The sequence below is a fragment of the Pteropus alecto genome, unplaced genomic scaffold (assembly GCF_000325575.1).
Source record: "Pteropus alecto unplaced genomic scaffold, ASM32557v1 scaffold8, whole genome shotgun sequence".
Lineage (NCBI taxonomy): Eukaryota > Metazoa > Chordata > Mammalia > Chiroptera > Pteropodidae > Pteropus > Pteropus alecto.
This window is the reverse complement of record NW_006494609.1, coordinates 15,998,250-16,010,668: the sequence shown is the minus strand read 5'-3', so window position 1 is coordinate 16,010,668 and position 12,419 is coordinate 15,998,250. Positions and strand designations below refer to the sequence as shown.

Here is a 12,419-nt window from a genome sequence, read left to right as displayed (position 1 = left end):
TGGGCGTGGCCCGCTGAGGCCCAGGTGGGTGATAGAGGCTGTGCCCCGCCCGGAAGGCTTGAGTTGGGCGGGGCGTGTGGCTCAGGTGGACCTGCCAGCTTTGACCTTGCTCTCTTCTTCCTCTGTCCCGCAGTTTATGGGTGAGGATACTGAGGCCCAGGTCAGGAGGTGGGAATACAGAAAACAAGATCCTTTGATTTCCTGGAGCTTCCTTTCTAGTGACAGAGACGGATATGAAATAAATGAATGAATGAACAAGACAGTTTCAGAGTCTTACCAGAGTTGTAAAGACAAGAAAATGGTGAAAAGCTACTGGAAGTGGGGGAAGCACTTTAAATGGTGTGTGGTCAGGGAAGATCTCTGAGGAGGTGACATTTGAGCTGAGACCAAAAAATGGAAAAGGCGGTATAGGGCTTTCCTTACGGCAGTATTGTAACGTTATGCATACAGTGCATTCATTGAATGTTTGAAATTAGTCTAAAATCCACACGCAGTAATTCAGCAAATACTCTGCATGTACTGTATGCACAGGATTGGGCTAATTTAGCTTTAATGACAAGTCCCAAAGATCCCCATTTTCACGTTGAGGAAACTAAGGATCAGAGATGTTAAGTAACTTATCTAAGATCATCCACTCTAATAAGTAGTCCACATTCCTCCAAAGCCTGTGCCCTTAGACTTAATGATTTACTGCCTGCAAATTAAATATTGAGAGTGATTATAATTCCTTTTCTTCTTCTCAAGTCAAGTTTAGCCCAGTCTAGGAGACAGAAAAACTTTCAGCAGTACTAAGAGGTAATACTACTAATAATAGCAGCATCTAACAGTTACTGTGCCCTTATTAAGTGCAGAATACTGTATTAAACATTGGATGTGCTTCACCTCATTCACTTCTCACAACAGCTGTAAGGAAGGTACTGTCATTATTCTGTAGTAGGTAATATTGTTGTTCTCAACTATTAAGTAGCTCATACTGTTCAGGATTATATATCACCACCTGTTGACAGTAGACTGCAGTGCATCCTGTAAGAGTCCTTTCTGGCCTCACTGATGTCAGGCTTTACCATGTGACTTGCTTTGGCCAATGGAATGTGCCTTTCGCCATGTCTGAGCAGAGGTGTTAAGAGCCATTATGATTTCAACCAGCTCTCTTCCTCCCCCACCCTTCATGAGGATGGCGTGTCCCAGGTGGGGCTGCTCTCTCCCTCCCTCCCCCTGGGTCCTGGAAGGAAAAAGAGATATGAAGTAGCCCACAACTAACATGTCACATGAGTAAAAAATAATTTGCTACTGAGATTTGGGATTATTTGGGATTATTTCTTATGCAGCCTTACCTAATGAAATCTGATTAATATATACCGCCATTTTATAGATAAAGACAGTGAGCTTCAGAGAGGTTTAGTAACTTTCCCATGGTCACACAGGGAGTAAGTTGTGCTTCTGGGATTCACACCTAGGTCATTGTGACTCTAGAAACGATGCTCTTAACCATCGAAGGGGTGAGAATGAAAGAAGTTGAAGTAATTAATGAATAATAATGTCCAGTGAACTGAGATAGCGTGGTAGAGGCAGAAATCAGATGACCTGGGTTCTTATTTGGCTGTCAAGTAGTTTCAAGTGACTTAATGTCTCTTTATTTAAAAAAAAAAAAAAAAGATTGTAATTAACTAGAGTAAATCTAGATTGAGAGTCAGAAGACCTCGATCCTGATCGTGGTACTCTAGTTTCTAGCTATGTGAACTTGAGCAAACTACTCCACTTCTCAAGCTTCATTTATGAAATGAAGACACTGAACTAGAACTAGGGATCCTAAGTTTGCAACCTCAATTGTTTTTGTTTTGGCCACAGCACAGTGTTTAATTTTTTTTGAAAAACATAAAAATACACTCACAATGTGTTGACAACAGTGGAGAAATAGGTATTCTTACATATTATTGGTAGAAATGTAAATTGATACAACCTCTATGGGGTGGATCAATGTATAATGTATATCGAAACTTAAAATGCACAAACCCCTGGCTGAGTTTGATATCCACGTGGGAAGAAAATGAATCTTAACTCCTTGCTATAGACAGAATGTTTGTATTCCCTACAAATTCATATGCTGAAATCCTAATCACCAATGTGACAGTATTTGGAGATGGGTCCTTTAGGGGGTGATTAGGTTATGAGGCTGGAACCCTCATGAATAGAATTAACACCATTGTAAAAGTGACCCAAGCTCGTGGAGGAGCTCCCTCACCCTTTCTGCCGTATAATGGTATAGTGAGGAGATGATGATCTATGAACCTCACCAGACACTGAATCTGCCAGTTCCTCCATCTTAGCCTTCCCAGCCTCCAGAACTGTGGGAAATAAATTTCTCTTGTTTATAAGCCACCTAGTTAGTATATGGTATTTTTTTATAACAACCCAAAAGAACTAGGACTCCCTTACTTCACACCATACATAAAATTATTTCCATTAATTCCAAAAAGATTGTAGATCGAAGTGTGAAATATAAAAGAATAAGCTTCAACCAGAAAACAGGACAACATCTTGATGACCTGGAGTAGACAAAAAAGCCTTGAACAAGACACACACACAAAATACTAACTGCAAAAGAAAAGATTGATAATTTGGACTTTATTTAAATTTTGATAAAATTTCTTTTTATCTGAAAAAAATTAAGATAACTGTCTAACCACTATGCTGTATACCTGAAACTAATATAAAATAATATTGAATGTCAACTCTACTTGAAAAATAAAAATTAAAAAAATTAAAAAAGTGAAAATACAAGCAGACGAATAGAAGATATTTACAATGCATATATCCGAAAAGGATTTGTATCCAGAATATCTAAAGCTTTCCTACAAATCAATAAAAAAGGGCAATCAACTTAACAAAAACTGGACTAATAACTTAAGCATTTCACAAGAGAAAATATCCAATTGGCCAAAAGCACATAAAAAAAGCATTCAATACTGTTAGTCATTAGAAAAATGCAAATTAAAATCACAATGAAATACTTTTGCATATCCACCAGAGTGGCCAAAATGTAAAAAGATGAAAATACGAAGTATTAAGGGGAACGTGGAGCCTCTAGAATGTTCATGCGTTTCTGACAGGAGTGTAAGTGATAGAACCACTTTGGAAAACTTGGACTCTATCTATTAAGGCTAAACATAGGCTTGCCCTATGACCTGGCATAGGTCTACCCTATGATCCAGCAGTTCCACTCAAGGGAAATGGAGTCTCCACTAAAAGACATGTACAATGAAAAACAAGAAACCATAACTACACGCAACAGCAAGGATGGATCAGACAGAGTTGAGTTAAAGTCATGATGTTGAGTTAAAAGAAGCCAGTCCTCAAAGACTACATATTGTGTAATTCCATTTATATGGAGGTCAAGAACAGGCAAAGCTAATCTATGATTATAGAAGTTGTAATAGTAGTTACTTTGGCAGGAGAGAGATATTGACTAGGAATGATCAATGGCTTCTAGGGTGCTGATAATATTCTATGTCTGACTTTGGTGTTGATTATAAGTGTAAAAGCTCATTAAACTCTATGCTTAACATCAGTTAACTTTATTGCATGTATGTTATAGCTCAATTAAAACAATTAAAAAATATATATGCCCTTTTAGAAGGCAATTCTACTTTTAGGAAATTAGTCTACAGATATAATACAATAAGGGAGATGACATATACAGTTATATTAATAACAACATTGCTTGTAATAGCAAATATTGGAAACAGTTAAATGTTCATCGATTTAAAAATCTTTATAAATTTATCCGATAAAATATTATAGGCTATTTAAAAAAAAAAAAAAACAGAAGCTCTTTTGTAGGGATATGAGAAAAGCTCCACAATCTTAATGATATACGTTGATTGATTTATTGATTTATTTATTGATTTATTGATTTATTGATTTTAGGTGAGGCAACCCTTGGTTGACCTCACAGATTGCAAGGACCTTGTCAGCTTACAATTCCTTATTTTTAAAAAATTTTTATGCCTACAGCACCTGGTCTTCCCAGGTGGTCTCCCATCCAAGTACTAACCAGGCCCGATCCTGTTTAGCTTCCGAGATCAGACGAGATAGGGCTTGTTCAGGGTAGCATGGCTGTAGACTAATATATGTTGTTTTTTAAAAAAGAAAAAATGGTGTTTATGGTATGCTATCATTTATATACAAAAACCTTTTATGGGTAAAGTCTGTCTCTAGAGAGACACTTTTTTTACAAGGGAACTTGGCTAGGCAATAGGAGTGAGAAGGAGGTTTATTATTCAATAAATCCTCTCTTGTATGTACTCTAAGAATCTATTATTTTTTAAAAGTAAATTACATATTATATTTTTTTAAACTTAGAACACCCTAGGAGGCTGAATGCACTTCCATGTCTTCATAGCCCTGCCTCTCAATCGCCTGACACCCCTCATTTATGTCACCTGCCCGGCCCCTGCAGGCTTTCCCTAGGGATTTTGTGACATTCATTAGAAGATTCCTATTTTCCTTCAGCTCGTTGTTCTGTGATTACACTTCCTTACTGAACAGATCTGAAGAATGAAATTGTGAGCCTCTGCATTTTTATCTTCCAGCAGCAGGAGGCACTTAGTGCTTAAAAATAAATGTGTGTTATATATATGTGTCTGTATGTGTACTATAACTGGATTGACAAGTACAACCAGTATTGCTGGATCCTTTTGTTTATAGAACACAGAATGTAGTTTTTCCATGAATTGACTCTGGATGATGCATGGAATTTCCTTTTGCCATACCTGTTTGGAAGTTCCTCTGGGTGCATCAGGCCAATTCTGGTGTTTTCCATGGTGTCTGGAATGCTAAGCTGCTCCTAGAGATGAGTCCCTTCGCCACTGAGCACCTGCTGAAACCTCCTAGGTCCCCAGCCACCCCACATCTTGTCTCTGCTCCTACTACTAGCAACTCTAATCCACAAGGTAGGCCCACTGCATTTATTCATTTAACAAATATGTAAACACCTGCCATGTAGCAAGTACACAATAGGGAAACAGATAGATGCAGTCTACACATTTATGGAGGAGAGATGGGCATAAAATAAGTAAACAAATAATATATACTCATCATACAAATTATAAATTTTCATAATTAAAATTGCACAAATTATAATTATCGAAAATAAAATTATATTACTGTAAATATTACACAGGAAAAGAATGAGGTACCATGTGGAGAAAGACAAGACCTAGTTTATTCAGGGTGACCAGGGAAGATTTTCAGAGGGGAAGACTTTTATACCGAGACCTGAAGGATGGGAAGCCACCAGCCACACGACATGGGGATTCTGGAGGGTCAGGGTACAGGGAGCACGTGGAGAGAATATTTCCAGGTAGTGGGAATATCAGGGCTAACGTTCACATGGGATGGCTAGATCATGTGTGTATGTGGGAGAGCTGTTTCAGATGAAGCTTGAGAGGGAGGCCTGGGCTGGATCCTGCAGGGCCTTGTGCTGTAGAGTAAGCAGGCTGGGTTTAATTTTACACATTGTTATTTAATGTGTTAATAAAGCAGTCTATAGATTATTCATGGGTAGGAGCAGAGACAGGTCTACGACTGAATTCACAAGATCACATCACTCTCTTCTAAGGACACCTGTGGGCTTCGTAAGGGTAGAGAATTGGGGAAAGTGGGATCCTTAAAAAGTTTCTTCTTTCTATGAACAATAAGGAATTTTTCTCTTGATCATTACAACCTCCTTTTCTTTTTTAAACTATCTTTCAGGAAATTCATTCATTGATTGATGCAACAAATATTTATTGTACGTTTGCTATGTGCCTGGTACAAATCTAGGTGCTGAGGATATGAACAAAAGTGAACCAAACAAAGATCCTTGTCCTGTGGAGTTTATCATCTAGTAAGAGGAGACAAATAAAATAAGACAAATTCTTGGCCTCTGAGATGGTGAGTGCTACAGAAAAATACAAAGCAGGGAAGGAGGGGATGGGCTGAAGTTTTGGGATGAGGATGGAGAGAGGAAGGGTGCTCCAGGCAGAGGGGACGATAAGTGCAGAGGTCTCGAGGCAGAGGCATGTGGAGCCAGGATTGCAGTGGCAGAAGAGCCAGAATGATTGGAGGTGAGGTCTCAGATAATATAGGTCTTTCTAGGCCATGCTGAAGAATCTGCATTTTATCCTAAGCGTGTTGGGAAGACATTAGAAGATTTCGAGCAGAGAAATGCTTTAACTTATGTTTTACTAAGGTGATGGTTAATTTTTGTGTCAGCTTGATTGGATCAGGGCATACCCAGATATCTGGCTCAACATTATTTCTGGGTGTGTCTGTTAGAGTGTTTCTGGATGAGATTAGCATGTGAATCAGTGGACTGAGTAAAGCAGGTGGCCCTCCCTCTGTGTGGATAGGCATCAACCAATCCTCTAAGAGCCTGAGTAGAATAAAAAGGCAGAGGGAAGGAGAATTCTCTCTGCCTGACTGTTTGAGCTGGGACATTGGTCTTCTGTGCTTGGGCTGGAACTCACATGGATGGCTTCTCCTGGTTCTCAGGTCTTTTGTCTGGGCCTGCATCACTGGCTCTCTTGGGTCTCCAGCTTGCAGTCAGTATATCATGGGACTTGTCAGCCTTCACAGCTGCATGAGCAAAGTCCAGTTTCTTATAACAGATGATAAGTAGGTAGGTAGGTAGGTGGGTAGGCAGGTAGACAGATAAATAGATAGATAAAATTGGTTCCTTTTCTCTGGAGAACCCTGACTAATGTACCCAGGGCTCCCCCAGGATGACGTTTTGAGAATGGACTGGAGAGGCCCAAGGACAGGAGCAGGACAGATTAGAGGGCCATTGCAAAAACTCTGGTGAGAAACTCTGGCTGCACCAGAATGATAGCTGCGGAGGTGATGAGAAGCGGTCAGATTCTGGATCTACTTTGAAGAGAACCAATAGGATTTGCTGACATTAAATGTAGAGTGTGAGAGAAAGAAAAGCGTCAAGGATGAAAACTCCCAAGGTTTTCTCCTGGAGGAACTGGAAGGAGGACTTGAAGTGAAGTAAGTGGAGAAGGCGATGGAAAGAGAGGGCCTTGAAGGGAAGATGGGGAGCTCGCACTTGGACATGCATGAAAAGTATGCCAGTATGTGGAGATGTGAGATGGACTATGGGATATGTGAGTCTGGAGTTTGGGGACAATCACGGCTACAGATAAAAGCTTGGGGTGATCAGCACTTGGATAAAATTTAAAACCATGTGACTGAATGAGTCAGCTGGGGAATAAGTACGGGCAGATCTAAAGAAAACCAGGCGTGTGCTGTCCTGGAAGCCACGTGAAAAAGGAGTCTGAAGGAAGAGGAAGGGATCGACTGCATAGAGTTCTGGGAGAGGGCATGATTCCACATATATAGAATATTCAGAACCTGTAAATTCATAGAGGCAAAGAGCAGAACGGTGGTTGCCAGGGACTCGGGGAGTGAGAAGTGGGGAGTGACTATTGATTATGGATTTCTTTTGGGGTGACGAAATGTTTTGCAACTTGACAGAAGTGGTGGTTGCACGACATTGTGAATGGACTAAGTGCTACTTACTGAATCGTGCTTTTAAACGATTAATTTTACGTTACGTGAATTTCATCGCAATAAAACAAGTGAGAGATCAAGCATGCTGATCTTGAGAAATGACCGGCAGATTTGGAGTGTTGAGGTCACTGGTGATCTGGACACGAGTTGTTTTGAGGGGCACAGAGCAAAAAAGCTAAAGAGTAAATGTAAGGTGGAATGGCCAGGTGAGGGCTGGCGCTAGGCCGCAGTTCGCATAGAAGATTTCCATTCTTCCACCCGGGACCGAATGAAGGATCACATGTTTTCTACCAGTCAGATACAGGGCTCCCTCACCTCTGTATCTGACTTTGACCTTGGCTTCAGCAGATTTCTGCTGCTTTTTACTTTCTTGATAGCTCCTTCATGCATTGAAATTGATGGTTTTGTTCGGCTTTCCAATTTTTGCCTATTTGGTAGGTGTCTAGTGGTATCTCATTGTGGTTTTCAATATGTAAACATATATTATGTATGTACACCTAGGTATATATAAATATGTATCTTATAAACATATAAAGTGGATATGAAATATGTAAATTTATAAAATATGCTTAAAATATTTTTTAATCCAGTATTTTTTAGGTATTTTAATGTAGGAAGGTTCAGGGTTTATTTAGGATATCCACAGCCTTCTTGGAAACAAACTTTACCTGCATTTTAAAACCTGCTTTTGCAATGAAACAAAGTCCGTGTCACATATGTGTGCGTACGCTATGTTGCCAGTGCCTTAGAGGCCCCATGAGTGTTCTTCGCAACCACAACCTGCTTCTTCCTCATGAACGTAAGAACAACCTCGATTTTTATGATGATCAGTTCCTTATGCTTGCTTATATAGCACTATCCCCTAACTTCGAACCACACAGACACACACACACACACACACACGCACACGAGTGCTTGTAAAAACTGGTGAAATCTGATCAGATCTGTAGTCTAGTTGATAACGTTGTGCCAATTCTAGTGTCCTGGTTTTGATATTGTACTATAGTTACGTAAGATGTTACCACTGGGAGAAGCTGGGTGAAGGATACACTGGACATCTTTTTTTGGAAGTTCCTGTGAATCTACAACTATTTTAAAATTAGAATATAAAAAAAGTGTTCTTATCCTTTAGAGATAAAGAGTGAAATATTTATAGGCGATGTATTAGTTTCCTACCAGCGTGTAACAATCTATCAAAATGTAATAGCTCAGAACAATAGTAAATCTTTATTATCTTCCACAGTTTCTGGGAGTCAGAAGGCTACCTACCACAGGCTGCCCTCTGATCCCCAGTGATTCAGTTCTTCTGACATGAAAAATATACTCACCACCTCCAAGTTCCTCGAAAATCTCATTCCATCACAGCATCAACTCAAAGTCCAGAGTCTCATCATCTAAACCATCTCCAAGCACCCAAAGTACGGTTACTCTTCGTCTGAAGACCTATGAACTAACTTTTTAGTTATCCACTCCCTTGTCAACATACAGTGGTGAAACAGGCATAGGATAGGTCCGCTTATTGAAAAATGGGAGGATGGGAGACACATAGGAACCACTGGTCCATAGCAGTGGATTCTGAAACCCAACATGGCACGTGATTAGGGCTCAAGGGCTGAGAAGATCCACTATGGCTCTTGTTTTCCTCTACATCATCTTTCTTTTTCCCTGAAATGTAGCATATCTTTACTACTGGGCTCTTTTCTTAGACTACTTTCTGTCTGTGGAATTTGGGGAATCAAAGATCTCTTAATCTGTACTGTCAGTCCAAACTGGTGGTGTTTTTGCTAATTCAATTATCTTTAAAACTTTGTGGGTCTTTAACAAATCTTATTGGAGTTTATTTGTTTTTTTTTTTTTAAAAAACGATATATATATATTTATTTATGTATTTGAAGAAATGATTAAAAAAAGTTTTCCCCCATCTACTCTCCCTCCCCCCACTCCCTACCCTCTGGTAACCACTGGAGTTTATTTTATTAGACATATTGACACCCCCAAAATCTCTTTGAAATAAGCTCTCGATACTTGGGCTTTGCCTGAGAGTGCCTAAGAACAATCCTCTGAAAATTCTTAGAAACCCTGTTTGAACAGTTATCTGAGGCACTGCCTTAGATCTTTTTAATATGTTAACAAAGGATTTTACAGTCCAACCTTGGTTTAATCTTTAAATCATGTTTTCTTAACTTGAGACTCGTTTTTCGCCCAGAAGACATTTATGAAGTTTAGCATTGTTTTTTATTTAGAGAGTCTAGGAATTTTCAAGTCTGGAAAGTTCTGACACCTTAATGTTTTAGAGCTATATTTTCAGCTTATCTCTTTTGTCTTGCATTTTACTGTAGGCAGCTAGAAGAAGCCAGGAAACATATTTAACTTTCTGCCTAAAAATAAAAAATCCCCTTAGTCAGGTCACCCAGTTAATTAGATAGATTTTCTACTTTCCCGCTTGCTATGGGTGATAGTGTGGCTAAACTTTCTGCCATTAAATAGTAAGAACCTCCTTTATTCCAGTTTCTGATGATATTTTCTTCATTTCCCCATAAACCTTTATGGTCAGCCTCCATGATGGCCGTGAGGTTTCTTGTACCTGCCTCCTTGAGCCCCTTAGGTTTTCATTCATACACTCCTCTAAGTCCTTCCAGTTTGCATTTCTGCCTGATTACAAACCCACTTCCACATTTTTAGTTTTTTTTTCGGGCAACACCTACTTCTGGGTACCAGTCTCTGTATTAGTTATCTGTTGTGGCATAACAAATTATCCCCAAACCTAGTGGCTTAAATAACATTGTGTTATCGCCCACAGCTATGTGGGCAGGGATTTGGGGACAGTTTGGCTGGGCTGTCCTGGCTAGCTTCTGTCACGAGGTTCTCTCATGAGCTGCAGTCATCTGAAATCTTGACTGGGGCTGAAGAATCTGCTTCTTCCATGATTGGGTAAGTCAGTGCTGTCTATTGGTGGGTGACCTCTGTTCCTCGCCATACGTGCTTCTCAACAAGGATGTGTTAGTGTCCTCACGGAATGGCAGGCAGCTGGCTTCCCCCACCAGGGCTGGGACTGGAGTGAGGCAAGCGAGTCACCTGGAGGGCAAACTTGAAGGAGGCACTCATGCTCAGGGCTGTATGAGTGGAGGGTCAGCACCTGAGACCAAAAGCCTCCCTAGATTTTGTGTTTTGGGTGCCTTGTTCACCTCGGCGTAGTCTCAGCCTTGTCCCCACAGAGAGCAATCCAAGAGACCAATGAAGAAACCACAATATCTTTCGTGGCTCAGCCTTGGAACTCAGAAGCCGGTCTTTTACAGGTTATACAAAACATCCCCAATTCAATGTGGGAGAAGAATACACAAAGGCCTTCCAGGAGGTAAGGATCATTGGGAGCCACCTCCGGGGGATTATCACAGATGAGATACAATAATGTCTGGGATTTGCTATAAAATAATCCGGGGACTTTGTGTGAGTACAAATCAAACAAGACTGACCACCAGTGAATCAGTGTTGAGTGTGGCTGATTGGTACATAGAGGCCCATTATGCTATGGTACTCTAGCAAGTGTTTGAGATTTGCCATCGTAAAAAGTTCAAACAAAAAAGGCGCTGTGATATAAGGCGGCTGCTCTGCTGCTCAGCAAGAGTGGAGCAGCAGCCGTTTTCAAACCCAAGTTCACGTTTCCCACTGCGTCTCACAGAGTGTTTGCTAACCGCTTGCCTCGGTCAGAATGCGCCGAAAGCTAACATCATAATTTTTATAAAACAATAATTTGAATGGAAAAACATTGCAGAAGTATATACATGGAATTGTAACGTTTACTTCAAACATTGTAAAGCTGTAAAACGATAATATGCAATTTAAAAAATAATTTATCTTTTCAGAGCAGTTTTAGGTTTGTAACAAAATTGAGAAGAAGGTACAAAGATTTCCCGTATACAACCTGCCCCTACACGTGCATAGCTTCCCTCATTATCGGTATCACTCACCAGAAGAGTATATATGTATGTATGTATGTATGTATGTATTTATTTATTTACCAAGGATGAACCTACATTGACATGTCGTAATTACCCAAAGTCCATAGTTTACCTAGGGTTCAGTCTTGGTTTTGTACCTTCTGTGGGTTTAGGCAAAAGTATAATGACACACATCCATCGTTACAATGTCACGCAGAGTATTTTCACTGCCCTAAAAACCTCTGTATTCCACTTGTTCATCCCCCAACCTCACCCCCTGGCAACCACTGATCTTTTTACTATCTCTGTATTTTTACCTTTTCCAGAATGTCGTGTAGTTGGTATCCTTTATATAATATGTAGCCTTTTCAGACTGGCTTCTTTCACTTAGTAATATGCATTTAAGTTTCCTCCATTCTTTTCATTGTACTATGTAATTTTTACAGATGTATAAATGCATATTAAGAGTATAAAATTTTCCAGTGATAATAAACATCAATTTATGACAGTATTTACTTCTAGGAGGAAGATACAGGAACAGAGGGGCCTTCATATGTAAGTTTTTTAGAGTCAGAAACAAATATAGTAAAGCTGGATAGTGGGAATATGGCCATTTGTTATTCTGTCGTCTCGTGTTACATTTGAAATATTTCATAATAACAAAGTAAGTTATTTCTTAAAAAAACCCAAGATACCCATTGCTATTCAACATTGTACTAGAAGTCACAGCCGATGTAATAAAACAAGAAAAAAAAGTAAATGTTTTAAATTTTGACAAATGATCCAAATACTACCACAGTGGCAAAAATAAGAGATTTTTTAGGACACTTGAGTAAAGGTGTTTTTTTGTTTGTTGGTTTGTTTCTGTAACATATGAACATTTGTTCAGGGGTAGGAATAGTATGAAGACACTAGAGCTCCCTCCCT

At 39.6% G+C, this 12,419-nt stretch overlaps 1 pseudogene; it reads right to left on the bottom strand.

Moving 5' to 3' along the window:
• Positions 1 to 4,005: 4,005 nt before the first annotated feature.
• Positions 4,006 to 4,124, bottom strand: LOC112473714 (annotated as a pseudogene).
• Positions 4,125 to 12,419: the final 8,295 nt, after the last annotated feature.